At 43.2% G+C, this 21958-nt stretch overlaps 1 protein-coding gene across 8 annotated transcripts in view; it reads left to right on the plus strand.

Moving 5' to 3' along the window:
- Positions 1 to 21958, plus strand: part of LOC111258986 (uncharacterized) — a 70853-nt gene that overhangs the window by 42947 nt on the left and 5948 nt on the right. For 4 of the 8 annotated variants that reach the window (XR_015310394.1, XR_015310392.1, XR_015310390.1 and 1 more), the window contains 2 exons: positions 1008 to 1138; positions 1693 to 1820. The gene's annotated coding sequence lies outside the window, so the exon portion shown is untranslated. Of the gene's footprint in view, positions 1 to 1007; positions 1139 to 1692; positions 1821 to 4716; positions 6188 to 14626; positions 15393 to 21958 lie in introns of those variants that run through there. The other 4 variants (XR_015310396.1, XR_015310397.1, XR_015310398.1 and 1 more) reach the window with 4 other exon arrangements.

Raw genomic sequence — 21958 nt, forward strand, 5'->3', positions numbered from 1 at the left:
AACTCAAGGATGCCTGATGGCCTAGGTTCTAACCTATGCATAAATATTCTTCCTGACGGCTCAAATACCGAACGTAACCTACGAACGAGATTTGACCTTATTACCAGCTCATCTATACGACGCAGTATGAAGAACTATCGGATATGACCAAAACGGTTAGTGAAGTGTATAAAAGAAGACCTTTGCTTTTAGGTCGCCGAACAAGAACACTTATTCTTCGATAAATAAAATACTCCAAGTTTATTCAGCTCAGAGAAAATTCTGGTTTTTTATTGTTTAGATAAGCTAATTCCGGTCTCGTAGTGTAGAGTCAGTTTTAGATACCTAGGTATCCCCAGTTATAGGGTAACGCGCCATAGCGTTCGCAACCTAACTTACAATGACAGGAACTTCATGGATTGGTAGGAGAGAAAGAACTTCTCACGGTGGCTACCCGTTTGCTGAAACTGTCCTGTTTTTTCGTGCGCTTTCTTTATTTCGCTTCCCCACTTTTCAGTGTTATTTAAAAAAAAAAGCTAGGGATAAATAGACATATTGACGGCGACCAGTTTTCCATGAACGTATCGCATAGGAAGTTAACTAAAATAAATTGCACCTGGCAGGGTTCATTGCACAGCTGGCTTGATCAAAGTAGGTGTGATTACGCTTGTATACGCGCATAATGATTTTCGAAATTAATCCCCGTCCTGTCTCAGGCGTTAGTTTCTATTGCAAAGTATTCTATATATTTCTGGCCCCTTTGCGAAGATGAAAACAACGCTATTTAAAGAACCACAAACGGCGTGGGCATGACGGGCACTTCCTCACAGAATCTATATTCCAATTAAAAATTACTATATCCTGTGTAATGCGACAAAATATGAATTCTGACGACCTTGCCCATTTTTAAGCGCAACAGCATGAGAACCTGTGAGAAAGCAATACGAATAACAGACTTTCTATGGCGAATACGGTTACATGTCCTAATATTAACCGCGTCAGTCCCTGTGTTTTTTTACTACCTTCAGATTTTCACACTGGAGCTGCTGGGTTAACGCAAACGACAAGGACAAACATGCGAAGGTTTGCAAAACAATATAAAGGACACGCAAGACTGGATCATAATTTTGGTAGCCTTTCGCTGGACATTAAATCATGAGTAAGTGCTGAACGGTATATATGCTACTGCTGTTATAAGATAGTAAAGGCTCACTCGAAAGGTAATGAACCTAAAGTATCAAGTGATCCGCGTCCTGTAAAAGAAAAGCGAAGCATCAGAATTTTGGGAGTGACCGAGACCATATGTAGACGGAAGAGAGTACATCACATGCAATAGAGGAAATTGCATGGGACAGAGGCAAATGAGCAGATGGAGGTCATTTTTTGTCATACTTGCCTGACAACTAACAAGCTTGTGTCCCTTGCCATATTCCAAAATTCGGCTAAATATGTCGGACAAAAACTGAGATAAGAAAGCAAGCATGTCGCCATTGTAGTTGATTGGCTCTTAACAAATCAGGGCAGTCGGAATGGCAATATCAAATCGTAAATTCTACGTTCATTAATAATAAAAACAAGGCGTAATGGCACATTTTTGTCGGTAATAACAAGCTTCCCTGTGATCTTTTTTCGCTTAAGGAAAACGTCGTTGATCGTTAAATACGTTGCTTTGCGAGAGCGCAATCTGTTTACTTCAAGTCGTATCTATTACAGGTACCGTTCTTGGGGACTAGAAGTTTGCGGAGAAAAAATAAGCCTGCCTGACTGACGACTTCGTGGCAGATTAGCAATGAAATATTTAGAAAATACGACGCTTCTTCCTGAATTGACTGTCGCAGCAGGTAACCAAATCAACGATTACTGCCTACCTTACCAACAGTGGCCTCTGGTAGGGACTTCTTACAAGCGGCTGGCGCCTCGGAATCACCGAAACTGCGGTCTAACATATTTTGTTCTCTGTCGCTTCATGGTGCTCTTCTCTGTTATTCTCCATTCGTCTTTTTCTTCACTCCTAGTCTTTTCGTTGTTCATTATTATAATTATTATGTCTATCTAGGCTAATCTGGTGGTTCAAATCATGGTAGCGGGGGTCGGCCATCGCAGGTTGGCTATTACGCTACTCATGGTTGTACAGCCCATACGATCAGGACTACCTGACCACGTCGAAAGTGGCAGTCTGAACCTCTACATCCATTGAGCTCGTTCTACTATGCAGCAAAACGCTCCACTCCATTCGTTGAGTCCTTCGCTAAGTTCCACTCGAGCTCGATTTGTCCCTCGAACCAGCAGCCAGTATATTTAGAAATGGCCTGGGCCTTCTTCACAGGCCAAGCCTCAGCCATGGCAGCGCACTCGAACTAAATCTCGGTGACTGTTTTGTCTACTCCTTTGGTGCTTAACTGGCTGGCCCGCTGGTTTGCCAACATCCGAAGTCTATCCCGTCCCTTCCAAGTAAAGCGCCAGGACAGCTCATCCTGTCTACTCTGGTGAAACAATCACATCACATTGTAGTACCACAATGGCTGTTACAAGCAGTGTTTCAGGGCTTGTTAGAACGGACGCTGCGTAGGCTGACAGCGTCTGGACCGCTATCGCCGATGAACTGCGTACGGGTTGTTACTCATGATTCCGCACTGCAGCTTGCGCCGCTAATGTTCTTGAGCCGCGAGCGGACTCTTGAAGAATTCTTTTTGCTTGGATGGCTTACTAACCTCACCGATGCCCCAGCTCACTCCCTGTGATGCCGTCCTACTGTCATGGTAACCGTGTCCCCGCCGGGTTGCGGTCTCCATCATGAAGCGCAAGGCTAAAAACCCCAGCGAGATGAACCCCGCTAGAACCGAAACCGCAAACTTGTACTCTTTGCCTATACTATTATTATAGTAGGGTTGCTCGAAGGCTATCGTAGGGGCCTTTTCCTTATTGGCACAGCGATGTGGTTTCATCGGGCTGTTACTGTCACAACTGATTTCAACAAATTGAGAGTAGCTAGTCAACGACTAGCAAATTTCAAGGGGATAAGGGAGCGAAAATCATGACTATTAGCTTGCTCAGCAATTAAACTAATATATCTCTGAAGAAAAGTAGTGGCAAAGACCAGTTTCATGCTATCGTGAATAGATATACGCATACGCAAGCTGATAGTCGAAGTTTTTTCCAAATTAAATCAGAATTAAATACTATCTCTGTTAGTTATCAGAGTAATATTTAAGAGCAGGGAGAAAAGTTTACAGCAGTAGTAATATTGTTATTCGAAGCTATTCTAGGCTGTTTCCTGATTTATTAGGGTTCGTTTAGGGGAACCTGTTTTAATTTATTCCTATTTTACATAGGTATAAATGCAAAGTTTCTTGGTTCATTGGAAAGAGTATGTACCATCCGTACTGAAACGCAGTGGTCCATGAAATGCGCATCAAGAATTGTGTTTTGATAAATATCTGAAAAGACGAAGCGAAGTATAAATAGTACGAGATCGGCAAGCACCTCCTGGCACGGTCTGTGTCGTTGTCCAGTATTTAAATTAAAGTAAACTTGCAGGATATATAGTTAGTATATAAAACAAGCATATTTTCATTAAGTATATATAATTCATTGAAACGAAAAGTGCGTTTATGCGCCCAGCTATCGGTCACAATCCCACGCTTTGTGGTAGCTTTAATAACTATAGTACATTTGATTAAATTTGTAAAGTTTGCTTGATAAAGTTATAGAGAAGTTTGATCGCTTCTCTCTCGAATAACGGTGATATGGGGGCACATCAGTTTGGTAATGCCCACAGCGAACGTCCCCAATTTAATCGTTTTTTTAGAATTTTACATTTAAAAATTTCCGTTTCATGAAATATGGTAACGTGAAAATAATTCCTGAGACGTCAGGGAAATAGTCAAAGTCGTAAACGGTGGACACTGAGTCTAGGAAACGCTTTTAATTTGAAGTGTTCGCTTACTAACATCACCTCTTCATAAAGGCTATTTAAGGTCTCTGTGTGAGCAGCTCAAAAAGGATTTCGACAGTACTTGGCAATGTTGGAAATTTTTCTAACAATACTCAATTCTAGTTTTTAAAGAGTAGAATGTACTTATCAAGAAAGTTGATCTGAAAATACTCTTGTTATTGTAAGTTTCAATACAGAACTTTCCATTTAGGAAGGAACTTAGGCGCAGGGTGGGCTACCAGAGGAGTTGTAAATGATGATTCGCGCCCATTTTCTATCCAGTGCGACCTGCTGATTAATGGAGATAGCTAGAGTGGTAATTGAAACCGATGTCAACTTCCGCGGTCTTCCAGCGTCTTTTCTTCACTAAGCCCTATGTCTCGCTGTCATTTTACTCGTCTCCTTCCCTTCCGTCTCTGCTCAGCTTGTTGTTCCTTTCTCCTATGCTAAAGCGAAAACTATTTCCTCTTGTCAAATGGCGGTGCGTCCTTTCCCCAAGCGTTTGCAGCCTAGTTGCATTGCTTGTCCACCTGTTACGGCAGTCTGTCGTCGAAACCATCGGTGGCGGACGCGGCCAAACTGTCAAGCGTCGCAGGGCAGAAAATGTGTGGTTATGGGATATTAGAGGTTGAGTTGCAGGGGAAATCTGTTAAACGTTGCTCGCTCAGCACCTAGGTCCGTCTGCTGCGTGCGATCCGAGGGTGGCAAGTAGCAATAGGGCCAACTCCATTGAACTCTCTCCGTCCTAGAGAAAACGAAGGTAGTAGCCGTTGCTCTAATACTTATCATTCTTCCATTTATAGTAGAAACTGCATCAGTTGTCGAACGGACCAGTTGTTTCCTCTACTATGGCACCCATCTTTGCCTACACGCTATTCCACTGAGTGGTTCCGCCTGGCGTGAGCATATGCAGTGCACTGGCAGCAGCAAAGTTACTACATACGAACCTATAACTAGCAGGAACAAGAAAAATACTGCTAATGGGCAGGTCTCCGTTACCACCATCGTCCATTACATGGTGCGGTTACAAGGTTATTTCCTCCACCCGTCACGTCAACTAGAAAGTCAGCCAAACAACCAGAAACAGAATGCATAACTCCGGATAAGTGGTAACCAGAGCTGGCTTGCGGAAAATTCCTCTTATATCTATGCGTACTTAGATAGACTGCATGTGGAATCACAAGCCACAGGCAATGATAGGCACTCTAAATGTGCTCGTCTCTGTTGTCTCGTTGTGGTTCTCCTCTGGCCTCTGTGTTTGCTTCGACCTATCCTGCATCTGCAGGCTTGTCGACCAACGACGAGCTCTGTTCATTGACGAGTCTAGTGCCCTAATCGCTGCGACACCCTGCGGATAGCGTCCTCAACACAAGCTGATCGGCGATGTGTGAGGTCGTGACTAATGAATGTGGTGTGTGTATTGGTCTGCTTATGTCTCAACGAAACAACGCGACTCGTGCTGTCCGCCATTGACTAGCAGCTGGGCTATTTTGTTGAGCTTCGTATGACTGTGCCTGCATTGATCTGAACGCGCATCCGAGACAACGTTGCCGCCGCTGCAGCGACCGTGTCGTCCTAATCCTGGTCGCTGCCTCCTACGCGGCCTGGGCCAGTCTCATTAGAAACGGCTGGGTGCGTTCGTCCGGCAGACTGGAATGACGCTGGCGTCTGGAAGAGCTGCGATCGCTAGCCGCTAGTTGCAGATGAGGAGGTATTTGCTACAAAGCCCTTGGAGACGTCGATGGCTGGCGAAGACGAATACTACTTGTGCGATGCAACTGGCGCTCGGTGTCTTTTCTCCCACGGAAACAGTTTCTCCCAAAGACACCCACTGTGATTTAGCCAGTTAGTCAGCGCTAAAAATCGGTCTGATGTAAGTTCGCGATGCCTTCGACCACAATGTCGTCGTCTTCTTCTTCTTTAACTTAAACTTAACTACACAATTATCTTTTGTAATCAAATTTGGAGGGAACTTTACGGCGTAACTTTCTCGATAATGCAACTGTGCTGTATTAGAATTAATCTTAAAATTTGTTAAAGAAAGACTTGAGACCATTACGATACGTAACAGATATACGTATCTCTGCCAGACAACAATATATAATTACAACAAACCAATACTAATCAACGCGATAATCGTTGAGAGAGCATGAAAAGACTCCCATAAAAATATTATACGGTGACCATTAAGGAGTATTTAAATTAATATTTTTAATTGTAAGCAATCCGTTATGCATATATGAAATAAACTTTTTTTTTTTTAGAAAAACTCCATTGCATAGTGATTTTTACCAAATTCGCTACTTATACAATGTAGTTTTAAAGAAAGCCGCATATTTGTGAACGCACAATTATAATTACAAATTGGCTCGAAACCAAAAAAATCTTAATGCAGTTAAAAATGTTAAAAACAAAGTATAAACCCACCGTTCGCAAAGTAAATGGGGAAATGCGATCCCTTAATAAAATTATTTTTATGCCGAATCATCTTCAGCTAGCAACATACATTTGTAGAGCACAAGAGATGTAAGTACATTCCCCACGGTTGAAGTAATGGACGAATCGATGTAGAAGGAACGACGCACACTGGCAATTTTTTTTCTGATTCAATGCAAGGCAAAGCTTGTCCTTTTTGGGCCTTCGCTATTTCGGATTACGCTTCGCAATTACGGATGGACTCCGAGTTCGGAAAGCGAAAGGAGAGTCACTGCGCAGAGAAGCCTAAAATTTGCCAAAAAACAACATTATCGTACAGATCCCTCAATGCAGATGATTATGGCGATATTATGCATTTATCAGACAGCACGAATGGCGAGATAAAAGAACTAAATAGGGTGAGGGTGACTGGGCGCATCGTACATATAGAAAGCACGAACGTTAAGAGAAGTATGCAGAAAACTTCGCCATAATAGCAGGAGAACATTTGAAGGCGACCTTGTAGGCAACTTCGTTGTCCTGCTTGCTTGGCATGGTTAAGGCAGCTACTCAGGTTTACAAAAGGACTCTCTAGGCTCAACCGAATGAGAGAACACCCCCGCTTGCCTATGGATGTCAGGGGTTGGCTGACGTTAATGGCACTTGATGTAGTCGAGTGCTGGCCAGGCAGAGCTAAGGAAGGGGGCATGTAAGAAACACTTGACGGCTTTGTTATTTAGTGGGCGAATTAGTCGAGCGGGGTCGATGCTTGAGGATCTCTGCCTTCAAGGCGAATGTCGATTGCGTCGATCTATAACGGAAACTGTGTTGAGCCGATGCCTTCTAGACACTTCGATTAGGAGAGCTGAGTGCTGCTTAACCGGAAGTTTTGGAGCGGACGTGAGCGCGACCGGTGACGAATGGCCATGTCTATGCAGGCAAGTAAAGCTCTCTAAGAAACATATTGTACCCAGAACAGGTAGAATTTACACAGTCTTATACATTCAGCAAACAAGATTTTTTACTCGGGTCGAATCAATTTTTGATTAGTAATTGCAAGAGAAGCTTACAATTCAAAATGAAACCCGTACAACAAAAAAAAGATACTCTATTACGTATCTCTACATAAGCATTCGATAGCAATGGCAGTAGCAGTAGTTACCATACACTAATGTCCTTTCAAGCTAAGACGGTTGCTAATACAGACACAACTTCGATATGAGAACCAAAAGTAATCGACACATATTCGTGATTTTGTCTCTTCAGGGGTTTTTTTGTTACACATGGATCGCAAGCCAAAGCCCGCCTTTCTTCGTCCTTCTTCCTGTCATCTTGCCGGTCATCAAGATCTCATCAATAGAACACAGAAACAGGAGCGACGGGGATCGATCTTGAGGCAGAACACATACGTGCACAGCCGGTGAATCTCCCACCTGATGGACTGCGACAATTACCGCCCTAACAACCACTAGTCTCGCAGTCTGCTTCACGTACCTAAACGGCAAACAAGGCCATCACAACCTTTTCGTATGATTATCCACTCTGTTCTATCTTAGCGTTGGCGTCAAGCTCCAGTCGATGGCAAATGGCGATCAGGAATATTTGCTTTCAACTAGCGCAGCGGGCTGCTGCTGTTGTTCCTGCTATTACCTCGTCTCGTGGCAGGAACTTAACTGTCTTATTTACGTTCATACGATGTCCAATAACATAAACGCACAAGGATGCATTGCCATATGATAGGTCTGTTTTGATACGTTTTGATGCGCTGATCTCGCTTCTGAAGAGAATGATTTTCTAGAGGAGCAGGCTGAATGAATCAGCCAATTAGAACTAGCTTCTTAATCGTAGCCCTTATATTTAATCAGAAAACTCTATCTAGCAAAGGGTTGCACGCAGCTAACAATTGTATTGACAGAATTATCTAGAAGATAGAGGTAAGGTGGCAAGAGCACAACTTCCTATAGAGAAAAAAAGCTAAATTCACAACGAGACAGAGCACTAAGTAACACAAATGCAACGAAGATACGTCCAGTAATAGGTGGAACAGACTTGGATCAAAGTTGGGTCGCAGTAAGTCTCCTTAAAATCTAAATTAAGGCTTAACGCATTCAGATTCAATTTGCAGCTTGCCTTTCAGATTTCATAAACTGTTCAATGTCGAGAATATAGATAATTAAGCCACGTTACGACTTTATATCCAGATGGAAAGCCAATAATAAAGTGTTGCGGGTACGGATGTAGTACCACAAACGCTTCGTGTCACGAAATTATTTCGACCATTCTTTCGCTCTCACATTGAGTTGGCTGTATGAAGTCAATATTTGTTACTTGTTTCTGATGTTTACCGTTGATAATAGTAGCACTGATGTGATGAGTAGTTTTTTTCCTTTTCTCCGTTCTGTCACAGTCCGAAGTGCCGCAGTAGACACTCTAACAAACTGGGCCTCATCGGATATCGGCTTTGGTCCAATCGCCTATAGCCCCGATTCGCGCTGTCCTCGGCCCTTCACTCTCTACTGACCGCCTTTGTTTCCACTCTCCTCTCTTACTAACCTCGGCTTACTAACGGTCCTTCTCCGTCCGATTATTCTATTACCCTTAATTTCCTTTTTTGTTGCTTGATTGACTCCTAGGCTTCTACGATAGCCGGGTTAGTCCCGTCTGTCCTATAGCTCTAGCCCCCTTTTCTTATCCCAGTGACGTCAGAGCCGGGGTTCACAGATTCTGCGATGTTCAACAAGAGTGGAAGGACCGAGGGGTCTGGTAGGGTGAGGAAGCGGGTGGCAAGCTGAACAAGTTGGTAGCAGGACACCGAAACAAAAAGGACAAAGGCGATTTCTTGGGTTACTCGAATTCGATCTGAGTTGTCGACTCGCCTGTGATCATGGCCGACGATCTGCTATTACGGCTTTTATCATTCTTTTGTGTTTTGCCTTCGTGGTGCCATTGCCCGTTGAGAGTGCGCATCCGACAGAACTCTACACTGACGATTTCCGTATACAGTCGAGCGCCAGCGCCGAGAAGAATCCAATGACAACAACATAGGGCCGGGCATCGTCCGTCCACTGACCCCTATCTATCAATGGTCAAGCTCACAACACAAGTATCGAGACATAAGATTCAATGATATTCATCGGTTTGTCCCAGCGATAATATCCATCGTCGAGCCGATCCAGCTGAGTAGCGATCGAAAGGAATCCTTTAGCTGACCAGCGGACGGAGCATGCGCGAAGTAATCCTTACTGAGGTGATACGATGCACTCAAGAAGACAATGCGAAATTGTATGAAGCAAGTGGTCTGCCATGTCCTTCGACGATGCTATGCTCACGTGCCTAAACCCCGATGAACTGGCAAATGGGAATCATTCAATAAGAAAAGTTCACCGTAGGAACGCTAGGTAGTCAAGCCGAATCGCCGCTCTCCGTCAGAAGGATAAAACATGAAAACTATGTAGTGAAAGTTTCCGAACGAAGAAGAATCAGGTTTTAAAGAAACTTCACTGAAGTTAGCAGCCTTTATTAGCTGAAGGTTTATTTTATTTCGTCCTCAACGTTGTGTGGTAGCCTTCTTGTCGATGAGGTTTTCAACGCGTCTCGTTGAACAAAACGAGACTGCTTGTGTCCGCAATGTGCACAAGGCTCCATAGGAGAATCCTCGTTTTCAATCATACTAATTTTCAAAGCGTACAACACAAAATCCAGATTTACCCGAGTTCATGGTATTATATTTGGTGAACAAATGCAGATATCTATTGGCAACGATCTTGTCGCTTATTTTGTTAACGGTTGTGCATGAACGATACTATAAAGGTCGGTATGGCTTCGTGGTACTGCTGCTATTCCGTAGACCCAGTTTAAAGGGGTACCCTACTCAGCGAAGGGAAAGATCGCCCGTTTGCTAATGGATGACCAATCGTTTTAAGATGCATCTCTTATCTTCTCTGGTTAATTTTTTTCTTGAATTACAATTGGCGGAAGAGAGTACGATTCGGTATGTCAGTAACCGTCTACTATATTAGAGCATTTGGGAAAAGTAACACAGAAAAAAACCTCGTGAGCAATATGTGAGGTTTGGCGATGATATATATTTCACAGACGTCCACCAGTAGAACACCTAGATGAAATCAAGCTCGTGCGGACCTTTATATTAGGGAACTGCAGCGGTAAATGAAGTTCAAGCGGATATAACCACATCGATGGATAAAGATGCGCATAAAACTGACCTTTCTATATAAATTTCATTCAGTTCTACGATTTGTTTTATAATTCATTATAGATTGCATAAAGAAGTTTTATACATCTCGGTTCATTTGCTTCTATTTGATCTAAATAATCAAATTGAGGCCTGAATCATGTGTTCCATAACGTATCTTTTCCCTACGGTGATGCAGAGCGCAAATGATTATAACCATTGAAAAGAATATTACGTATATAAATGCCACATTTGCGGAAATAATTTTCCTTAGTACTGGGTGTTCTTGAGATGAAAAGTGCCGGTGGACTTTTCTCTTTGCCATCATTCATTAGTGCATGATCTGCATTTTGCTGATACGTTCAAGGTAATTTCTATTGCAGAATTCATTTTTTTCTCAATTTAGAGAAATAACTAATATTGCAAATGCAACAGCAGTTTTTTTGGAATCTGTGTGGGTGTATCGGTGCAAAAATTAAAAAACTTCCAATTTATTTCGCTGCGCCAGGAAGCTCAGCGAGGCCTTTGCGAAGCAATAGGTGGTCGAAATTGGCCAAGTGAGCAATATCCACTATGACGTCACCTTTTGATTGACCCAAAGTATCTATATGACGCTGTGCTAGGAACAGACCAAATTTGATCTATCTTTCTACTTGTCTCAGAGAGACTTCACGAGTCGCCCCTGGAGGGAGCAGTCGACCGTATTCAAAGGCCATCTTGGTATAGGTCGAGCGCGTGCTTAATGCGCGCCCCGATTTGAACGCTGAAATACGTGACGTCTTTTGACTGAGCGGCACTTGCTATGTGGTACTTGCGTCGTCGGATAAAGAGGCGCTTGACGAAGAGTGTCTCATGCACTGGACACGTCCTCCGTTAGTCCAGTGCATTAGGGAGCAGCTTTTTCCTAGTGTTACGCAACCCTTTTGTCCTGCGTACATTTTTTTATTGTATCAATTGTTGTACTCTTACTGAAAAGAATTTTTAAAAATTCTCTTGAAAATCTGACATTGTGCATAGCATACAAAGAAAATGGGGTCATACTGATCGAAATGTACATGTTCCGATGAGTGAAAATTACTGAAACAAGCAGTAGGAATCGTCAACTTTTCTATCAAAGTCAACGCTAGCTAAAGGTCGGCCGCCAGAGGGCTAAAACAGCGAAAGCTCTAGGAGCAATTTAGACGCTTACACGACTGTCGTGGCAGGCAGTGAAAAGTATTTCTGTTCGATTTAGTTGCCATAGTGGGCTCATGGTCAATTTCCTTAGCCGGCGATTAGCTCACTTGCCTATAGCCGTATTAGGCTCGAATACCGCAGTTCGTAACCCCGTTAATGCCTTAATGGCAGCACATCTGTCCTCAAGAAGTACTTCAACGGTCTCACGAAGAAGCTCAACTGATCGACCAGCGGTGGTGGCCGGGGTTGTATTTGGTAGCAGTCCGTTAAGCTAGTGACTGCGCTGATCTTAGTAAACCCACTCAGCCCACTCGAGTTTCCCAATGGAGCGTCACGGCGGTCGCATTCCACGAGTTTCTCTGTTAAATACAATAGCGAAACAGCTTCGCCTTAGACATCGATGATATCTGTGGACTTCTGTTTGGCGTGAAGTGACGAAGTTCGGATTTGCGTGAATTATGCAAATTGAAGGTGACGGGTCCAATTTGTGGATCATTATGAAGCTCATTGAAACCTAAAACACTGTTACCCTTTCTGAATGATTGAACCTGCAGAAGAGCAAAGAATATTCGAAGGGCAATTACTAGGATGTTGACGAACGCGTTTCATTAACAGATTGTATCTTTCAAATAGCACAGTTGAATAGGAGGTGTCTTTTTTGCCAACCAGATAACATTATGTATATATTATGGCGTAATTAACTGAACATACCTTTTATTTGCACTACGCCACACTACAATGTCTGGATTGCTTCTTTCTTAATCAACCACATAGGCACCTGTATTAGACAGGTAGTAGTTTCCGTGAACAGTATCGCTCATCAGCGTCAACTAAATTTGGGACGCGCGATTGAGCTACACACTTCCGGTCGTTGGGCTCAAAGTCTACTATAAAGATTAAATCTAATTATATTCTATTGTAAAATTTTTAGAAGGTTATACCCCACTACACAAGTGGACATAGTCGAACTGGGGGCAGAAGTTTCATCTGCCAGGCAACGAAGAAAGCAAACCGTTTGGGTAATACAACTCAACATACTATCGCTTCCTCGATGTTAGCTCCTGTCGTTTTAGGTAACCGCAAGGTATCGTTAGCTTGGCTTACGCATACTAATAATAATCGTACTAATGATGATGATGAATGGGAAAAAGAAATAACGTGGGCATCACCCAAATGAGCTTCATAAATATTCATCACTCTCTGCCCTGGTTCTCATTGTTCAACTTCACTGGAACGAAACTTAAACCCGTCGGCAAGTGACCATTGGTCAGTGGTCAGAGTGGCACATTAGTCACGCAGGCATATAAGATCGGCCAAATAGCAGAAAGTAATAGCTCAGGCAGTGTTAGAAGACAAGGATGGATTTCTCTTAAACTTTAGGAACTTGAGGCCATGGCTTCTCTCTGTTGGTGCATACCCAGTCACCGTCTCAGTGCACTTACGAACGAACTAACTTAGAAACTTTGCAATGCAAAGAAAGCAAGTTGAGACAGAGAGAGGTGTTTTAGAAATGCCCTAGAGTCAGCAGCCCGATTCGAACGCGCGGAAGTGTTTTCAATGCGGACGAGACAACTCGCCCACAGGATAAGTCTGCTGCATTTCTTTGATCTAAAAAGGAACGAGCCGTTCATTATATTGGTGATATACGACTTTTAAAATTCTGCCAAATTCGTATAGTAGACAGTAGCTCTGCTCTCCAGCACCGCTCATTACCAAATAAATTTTATAATAAATAGACGTTTTAGATTTCACACCGGTCGTGTAATTATACGTGTAGACAGATCCGTGTCTAGGATGGCCTATTACTTGCCTGCAAAATCGTCATTGGTCTCGAAGCACCGATTCTAGATGACACATAATATAATAGCATTCAAACGAAATAGCTATAAATCGTTAACAATCGCGGTTCGAAACCCCTTCTAGTTATCTGGTCACAACAGCTACTACCGTTATCAGTTATATTGTGTCTTGTCAAAAACGTTACGTGAGAAAGTGCTCTCCGTGCGTATACGATAAACTGTACCCCAAAGTACAAGCAATTTACGTGTAGATGATAAGAAGAATCACAGATTTTCACGCGAACGGATGTGCAGCGTACACCTGCTGTCGTCACACTCGAAACGTAATAAGGAACCTCTTTAACACTAGAAAATTCCCTCAGTTTATTTTTATTATATATTATACACATCCCATATTTCTATGTACCACCTAAAAATAGCTTTCTATAGCCAAAGATATGAAAATTTAAAGAAGACAGCTTTAAGCAAAGCAACGGTTCGGTCCCTTTGCGCTGTGAGTGTTTTAGAGAAAACGCCTGAATAACAATAACGGTTAACTCTGCTGGCCTTAGAATTTATCTCGGTGCTTCTGAAACGTACGCTTCCGCTTAATAATAGTGCCTTCATTTTGATTCACTTAGGGGCAACACAAAGGATCGATATTTCAGTCAAGCCTGCTTGTTCCCGATTGGCCTCTGTCCAGGCTGCATTCAGTCATTTTCCACCCTATAGGACTCCTCGACCCTTTACGGCCCTATAAAGGTTTTGCGTTTCGCTCTACGAATAGATCGGTCTAGCAGGTTATATTTGCATATCCATCTATATACACGGACATGTTGGACGACATGTTGCCAGGTTTATGCTCCATGCTCTTCGACAGGGAGAACGGGCTGTTAAGGAAATATGGCTGGTAGTTACGAAAAAGCCAGCTGTGCAAGCATATGCTTGTGTTCCTGTTGATATTCAGTGAGCACCCCGAACCTGCACGAGCTATTGGATCCAACCTAACTGGTTATTGAAGATCGGTCCTGGTTATACCATGTGCATATTAGTCTAAACTAGGTTTCGAAGCAACCTTTTTGTTTTTATTTACTTCGTTTAATTTTCCGTACTGAACTTCGCACCGATACCTTGCAATGGACAAAACAATGACCCATTTGGAATACAGGTAGGACGTGCGATAAAAATCAAGCGGCCAGATAATACTATACTATAAAAACGATGTATTTTAAGCCAATTGTATCTAGTTACCTTGGAAATATTAATTTTCAGGTAAACTGGATACAATTAAAGTAAGCATCCCACATCTGCGTTCCACCAAGAAATGTAGATTCGAGTGCTGGACGTGATGTCATCAAACTGCAGACGAGGCCACAGGTAGAAGGCCGTATTTTGTGTAGGTTCTCTCCTTCCAAGATTTGAAGTCAAATGTATACAGATTCGTATCGGGTGCCGGACGCCTAAGGCAATTTCGACAGAACCATAACGTGGTACAATGACGATAGACAAACCTAATTTTTCCGCATATTTAACTAGCTATCAATAACTGAACAGAGTAGGGTATCCCATCCTTAAGCCATACAAAACGAGTCGATACGGGATAACCAAAATCACTTTAACATATAGAACACAATAATATTTTAGTTCCAGTTAGGCGATGCGTGAACATCTGGTCCTGTCGTTACTCGAGCGCCTCGTTCGTTCCTAGACTTCAACACACATTGACTGTTTGTCTAGCTATTACCGCTTGTCACTTGGTAATGTTCAGGTATTCAGTTCCAGCTTACCGATCGCTGACAACGAGTGAACTCATGCGCCCTTTCTAGTTCCTTCGTGTTCACTGCTTATTCGGTCCATTAACAAATGAGATACTACAAAAGCTTGCGAACGACCGACGGAGCAGTCGACGTTAATCGAGGTATGATAAGCAAACAAACAAACCTCTATGGCAGGTACGTTATAGCAATGTACATAGAAATATCGTATGGGACCTGACAGCTTTGCGTCGTGTCTCTGACGGCTCAGATAGCGCTAACTGAAACGTCAATAGCAAAAATTCAAACGATTCGATTCTTTGTAGGCTCTGTATGCATTGCTCGCTCGTCTATGCTTGTGGTCTGCTGTGTTATGATCAATCATGGAGTTATCTCTAGGAGAAGCTTGATTTCAGTTGCCGTTAGTTAATGTGTTGTCAGTGTGTTGAATTAATGAAAACCTTTTTAAACCTGTTAATGCAAAATAACAAAGGATTGTTAAGAAGAAGGATGGCAGGATACTATGGCAAAATCTGCTGTTTGTCGTTTTTAGTGTCCAATTTATAAATGTGTATGGCTTGTTTACGGTGCAAGCTTTAGCGGGAAAGAGAAAGCCATTGCGTCAAATTAATTCAATAGGATATCTGCTTTAGTTTTTTTTTTATTTCATCAGCAGTTTGTGGGCTAAAACTAGAGTCTCGGTCTCACATAATAATGTCATTAGACTGACAAACCGCTGTACCGGGCAGGATTTCTCTAAAGAGATTCATTTTTCCGACGCTTAAACGACCGTAGAGCCCCTGTCGAGGTTAAAGCCGTAAACACGCAAGCTTATTTCAACACACAATCGAAGCATCTTAATATTTTCAGTAAGACAATACGCAGCTAAAGCTGTAAATGAAAATTGTTTAATGGAAGTTTTCTGTAGCGGGTTGCTTTGTCCACACAGAGATATTGCTTCGTTCTTGGCAGAACGATATCAATGTCGGTTGCTGGCAATAATGAGGCAAGGCTGCTCTATGAGGCCGGTGGAGCAGCAGATAAGTCAATATTGACAACGAAAATTGTGTGATAGTGAGTGCGGCTACAAACATGTGCATCAACCTTTCCTGAGGTAAGCTATACTATCGATAGCGCGCCCTACAGGTGAAAGGAATGCCTCCGGATATTGCCCATAACAATCGAACAGCGTCCGATGTTGCAAACATACAAAGTTCGGTGGAGACAGCGTCCGAGGAGACGACCTCGACCTTCGCAGCAACCCCATCAGTGCACCACCGGTTCGAGGATGACCGAACCCGCATCTCTGATGATGACGACATTGTAGTGCTTGCACACCGCAATCTGATCTACCGTGACGACAAGAAACTTAAATGGCCTGAGGAAGAAGTTGTTGATGACGAAGAGGAAGAGTATATCGTTGATGAAAAATATCGGATGGACGATCGTAACTTTCGACATCACATATGCGAGGTCGGTGGCTGCTCAGATGCCCGCTGCGGAGAGAGGAGAGGAAAAAGTGTCGGCGAGTTGAAAGCTACAAAAACCCCAAGATTGGATAAAATCTCTAGAGATATGGCTGAGATGAAATCTAACATTGCTGCGCCGAGCACTCCGGTTGTGGCTGGCGAAACCAAGCATAAAGAAGTAGTTCCAGCTAAGGACGTCAAGGACATCCCTAAGCCTAAAGTTGACATTGCTGAGGACGATTCCAGACGAAAGAAGAAGCTAATGCCAGAAGAGATCCGGAAGAAGGTCACAAAGGGATTTATTTTAAGGCAAGGGTCGGAACATGAGTTGCCAGAGGAGGAAAAAAGTGCGAGTGGTGAGGACAAAAAGAAGGCGCCGCCAGAGGAAAGTAAAAAGGCGCCGCAAGAGGAAAAAAAGAAAAAAGTGTCGTCTGAAGAACCTCGTAAGGTAAAGGTGAAACTGGCTGATAAAGAAATGGCAGGCCCGGAAGAAAGTGAATCAGAGAGTGGCAGTAAGGAGGTAGATCAAAAACAAAAACCGCCCGTTACCGATAAACCGCAGATAGAAAGTCCAACAGCCATTGTGACTCCTGTAGATGACACTAAACGAAAGGCAGTTCGTGACACCGTAACTACGAAGCAGAAACCACCAGTAAGTGAAGAGCAAAAACAGAAAAGTTCTGTTATACTGCCTAGTGAAAGTTCTGTAGTTTCCCGTAAAGTTGATATTTCTAAAGAGGAAACTGATGAAAAAAGCAAACCAACTCGTCAAAAATCTTCTGGAGAAAAAACGAAAGCATCTAGAGGGGCTACACTCCCTTCCGTCGAGCCAAAACGCAGAAGAAAGTCTCAGGACTCTAGAAAAAAGGAAACGAAAGGCATGAAAAGGGGCTCCGTTGCGCCGCTTTCACGACGATTCTCCAAGCCGCGTAAGGCGCTTACCCGAGGCCAAATCCGAAGGAAAGTGACGAAGGGTTTTTTTGTGCGACAGTCAACAGATAATATGGTATCAAATGCACAACGAAGTGACACCAGAAGTAAAGGCCCTCGAGAAAACAGATCTGAACCTGCAGAAAAAAAGCTTGCAAGACCTGAAGGAGGAAGAAGTCAACTTAATGAGGAAGACCAAAAAAGATCTACACAAAGAGAAAAAATGCAGCGTTCTAAAGAAGTTTTTCGGGGATCATCGTCTGTAAAAAAGGTGGAAAGAGTATCTCTTAAAGAAAATGCCCAAGAAGAAGGATCCGATATTATGAAGCAATCGTTTCCAGAAGTTAAACATGAAGGTCCCATTAAGCTTCAGTTAAGTGACGTCCGGCCAGCGAGGGGTAGCAAGGGTGAACAAATGGAACGTCGAGCTCGTTCAGGTTCCGAAACACCGCCTAATAAGGCAGAGAAGAAAAAAATACTTGATACACCATCGGATCTAGATGATATAGTCCAAAGGGCCACTTGGGCTGGTTCCCCTACACCAGTTCCTTACAATATCAATGGGCGTCGGAAAGGAAAAAAGGAAGCCGAAAAAGCGCAGAAAAAAGGATCCTCCGGTTCTGATGAGGTACGAGGTGTTTACGGAGCAAAACTTAAGGTCGAGGACACTAAAAAAGGACCTAGTAAAGAGAAATCGGACGGAGATGAAAAATCATCCTCAAAACATGAAACCGCTAAAGATTATGGATCACCTTTAGGTGAGACGTCGGTCGTAACAATACCAGGGAAGCCAGCAGAAGATGGTTGTAGCATTAGGCCCGAAGACCAATCGCAGGCTGCCCTTGAAACGCCTTCTAATTCAGACAAGCGGTAAAATTAGAGCTGTGCTCGTAAGGATTCTTCCTTCAAAAAGGAAAAGGAATAGGCTTGAAGGAATACTGCAGTGTTGCGACCGTCATCTCTACACGGAAATAAGCGCTCTAGCTTTGTGTATTGTGAGTATCTCTGGGAGTTCGAGCTTTGAGATCTTGCGTGGTTGCTTTGCAGACTCCTCTATAGCGACGACTCTAGATTTATTGTCCTTTGCCGCAAATGACAGGATGTACATTGTATATCGTTATGGTGCAGATGTCGGAAGATGAACTCTTTGAAAACAACAGGATTATTAAAAAGGTTATTACTCTTATTTGACTTAATACCTGTCAGTAAATAATGAAGGCGCGAAAGCTTCTATGACTAGAAAAGCCTCACGGTACTTAATAGAAAACTCTTCTCCTCTATATAATGTCAAAAACGTATCCATGAGGTTAAAGAATTACATGTTCTAGTACGTTGTACAGCTTGCGAATAGCATACCTCGCTTTGTGGTTTTCTCTCTCTCTCTCAGATGGTAATCTGTTATCGCAAGGACAATGTATGTTTCCGTTTTACCTTGCAAGAAGAATGATTACGTCAAAATGATCACGTAATGGTCTATCGCGATTTCCGTTCACGACCGCAAGGGCAGTGGACAATTGTAACACATGTTTGAAAGCAGAATTTCACCTCGAGAACAAATATACCAATGAGAGAGGTACCTTATGGTGTGATTATAGTTACCGACCCGCACTAGGCCTCGTTGTGGTTCTATCCATCAATAGCGCCGAATATCGATGCACTCATATGGAAAACAGGACCGCCGTGATTTGTGTCAAGTGTAAGAAATTGACCCAAGCGCTTTGCTGGTACTTCGCCACGGTGAAATCGATGTAGTCTGTCTTTATCTGGTAAGGATTTCAGCCGCAGGAAGCAACTACAAGAACTAAACAAGAACGAGTTTTCTCCAAGGAGAACAAACCGTATCTCAAACCACCACAAAGTAGGAAAAAAATGTTTGCACTGATGAAAACATGCTTTGCCAAATAGACAGTAACCCATTAAAGTTTGAGATTCTAAACCGGATCGACTGTTAAAAAAGCTCTCAGAGTAATCGGGTTAGTTCTCCTTCACCTTCACAGAAAAAGTGCAAACGTTACCAAAATTGTAGCAAATATAAAGTTAAGCGTAATTTTCCGTAGTTTTCACTGTTCAATACGCCGGTCGTGGGTTGTAGCACTGAACCCAATGTACAGCTTAGTCAACTGATATTAAACGCAAGCAAACAGCGTCTCGAATGGCGGCTGTCAGCTACTTCGGGCTGAAGTGCCTGTACAGTATCTGGATGGACTACCTGAACCACACGAACGAAAACTGATTTTTCTTTGCTCGAAGGCCTACATTTGCGTCCTTAAGCAAAGCTTAAGCAAACATCAGTCAATCAGTTAACTCAGTATTCCGTTGAAATTGCCTTACCTAAGCGGCGATGCTTCAAAAATTAGTAACCTCTGCAAATGGTCGATATAATTTTTTACGATTTCGCTGCGAAAGCAAAGCTCCTCGTACGTAGACAACCGCCTATGAACTACCCATTGCCTTTAATCACCGCTGATAGTCGTCCATGTCATACATGTGTTTGTTTCAATAAGACACTAAGACGTAGTAACTTCTCTCTAGCAAACATGTCCTATTCAAGCACCGTTATTTGTCCTGTAGTTTCTTTTTCGCGTTAACATAGCTTATTTGCAGTTACTTTGAGATTCCGTCAATTGCCCTTAGTTTCCTCGTCACAGAGACCCCACATCTCGTCCAAAGCGGCACAACTCCAGTTAAACATAGTTGACAAATTTTGTCTACTTGATCCATCTGTGTCCTATGGGAAAGGCACAAACAAAGCTGGCAATTTCTCATGTACGACAATTTTTCGAAGGGCAAAATTAATCGGAGATGAGCGACTCTGTTAGCAAACTGTGTGAGAATGTGGGTGTGCCCGGGCCTGGGCGTCTAGAGACAACAAATGACGGCACACCACACAGTTCTGCCCTCTTTAGTCCCTTTTCCCTGCCGATGCGACCATATAACATTAATAAAATGAGAGCCGACTTCAATGTTAGCTAACCCTTTCGATCATTTGCCTGGGGCAGTTAGTCTGGGGTCTGTGTTTCTATGAGCTGAGCCAAAATACTGCCACCTGTTCGTTTGCGCAGAAGCAAGAGTACGGGGTCTGTAGGAACTTTGGTGTCCAGAGTGGAAATATTGTACATCCAATAACTGGACAATTCAAATCGAACCGTAATAATGGAGTGTACGAAAAGAAGAATATCGTGCGAAGGGAATAACGCAATAATTTCAGCAGACATCTTATTAGTCTTCAATACTGGCATAGTCCACGAGTGGAACCACTTTATGTATAAAGTGGCTTTATGTATAAACCTGCCTACACCAGAGGTCGAATTGTGTTCAATGACATATTTGGCAGTACTGATGCGGCTGACTGCAGTTTAATATCCTTTTTACCATATATTTTTTTGACTTTTGCGCCATAACAACTTCCGGCCATTGCAATGACGAAGGCAAATTAGCTATTCAATGGAGTAGCTGCTACATTTCCAACGATGTTCGAAAATATCCTTACATCGAGGCAACAATTGTATATTAATTACCTAGTTCTTAAATCACTATCCTTAACTGTCTTAGGTATTGCGTCGGCAGGTAAACACGGTGGATGCGCCATGAGTGAACACACGCTCTAGATACATGGCTATGACCGAGTTTTAAAATTTTTCCGCGTTTTCCAACGATGATAACGGTACACCCTATAGCAGTTATGCATAATTGCATTCGCTACGGATGCAGCCACAGTAAAATCCACACTCGTTGCTTCTTACTCGTTCTGTTCTTTTATTCTTGCGTGTGTATACTACCCATCTGTATATGTATTACAAAGCCAGCGCTCGTCTAGCAAAGTGGGCAAGGGTGTTCCTCCAAAAGAGCTGACCGTGGAAGTCTAGCGTTTTTCCTACGATGGGGTATCCGAGGTAAGCCAAACCGTAAAGGGGGAAGGGGACAGCAGAGCACAGACCGATCGGAGAGAGGGAACGTACCGACAGGAGCCGCCGGACTGACCGAGTTGGACGGGGCGGGGAAGGCCATAAAATCGTTTTATATTTGTATAAATGTTAACGATGTGAGTTATTTATTTGTCGGCGATCGCGGGCCGCTGCCGCTTACCCTGCTCGTCTTTGCCGGCGTCCCTTGTGTTTGTTTGTTGTTCGCTAGTGGCTGTCACTGTTGCTACCACTGCTTAGCTGTTACTGCAGCTGCTAGCGGCTGCAGTGATCGCAGGGCGCTGGTAGGCACTAGCAAAAATCTGCCGCCTCTGCTGAGGACTATCATACGGACCCGGCCCGCGCTATCTAAGAGGCAACCCGGCGAGACTATGCAGCAGTCGTTTCGATCAGCGACGGCGTTCGGTT

Source organism: Varroa jacobsoni, unplaced genomic scaffold (assembly GCF_002532875.2).
Source record: "Varroa jacobsoni isolate VJ856 unplaced genomic scaffold, vjacob_1.0 scaffold_27, whole genome shotgun sequence".
Lineage (NCBI taxonomy): Eukaryota > Metazoa > Arthropoda > Arachnida > Mesostigmata > Varroidae > Varroa > Varroa jacobsoni.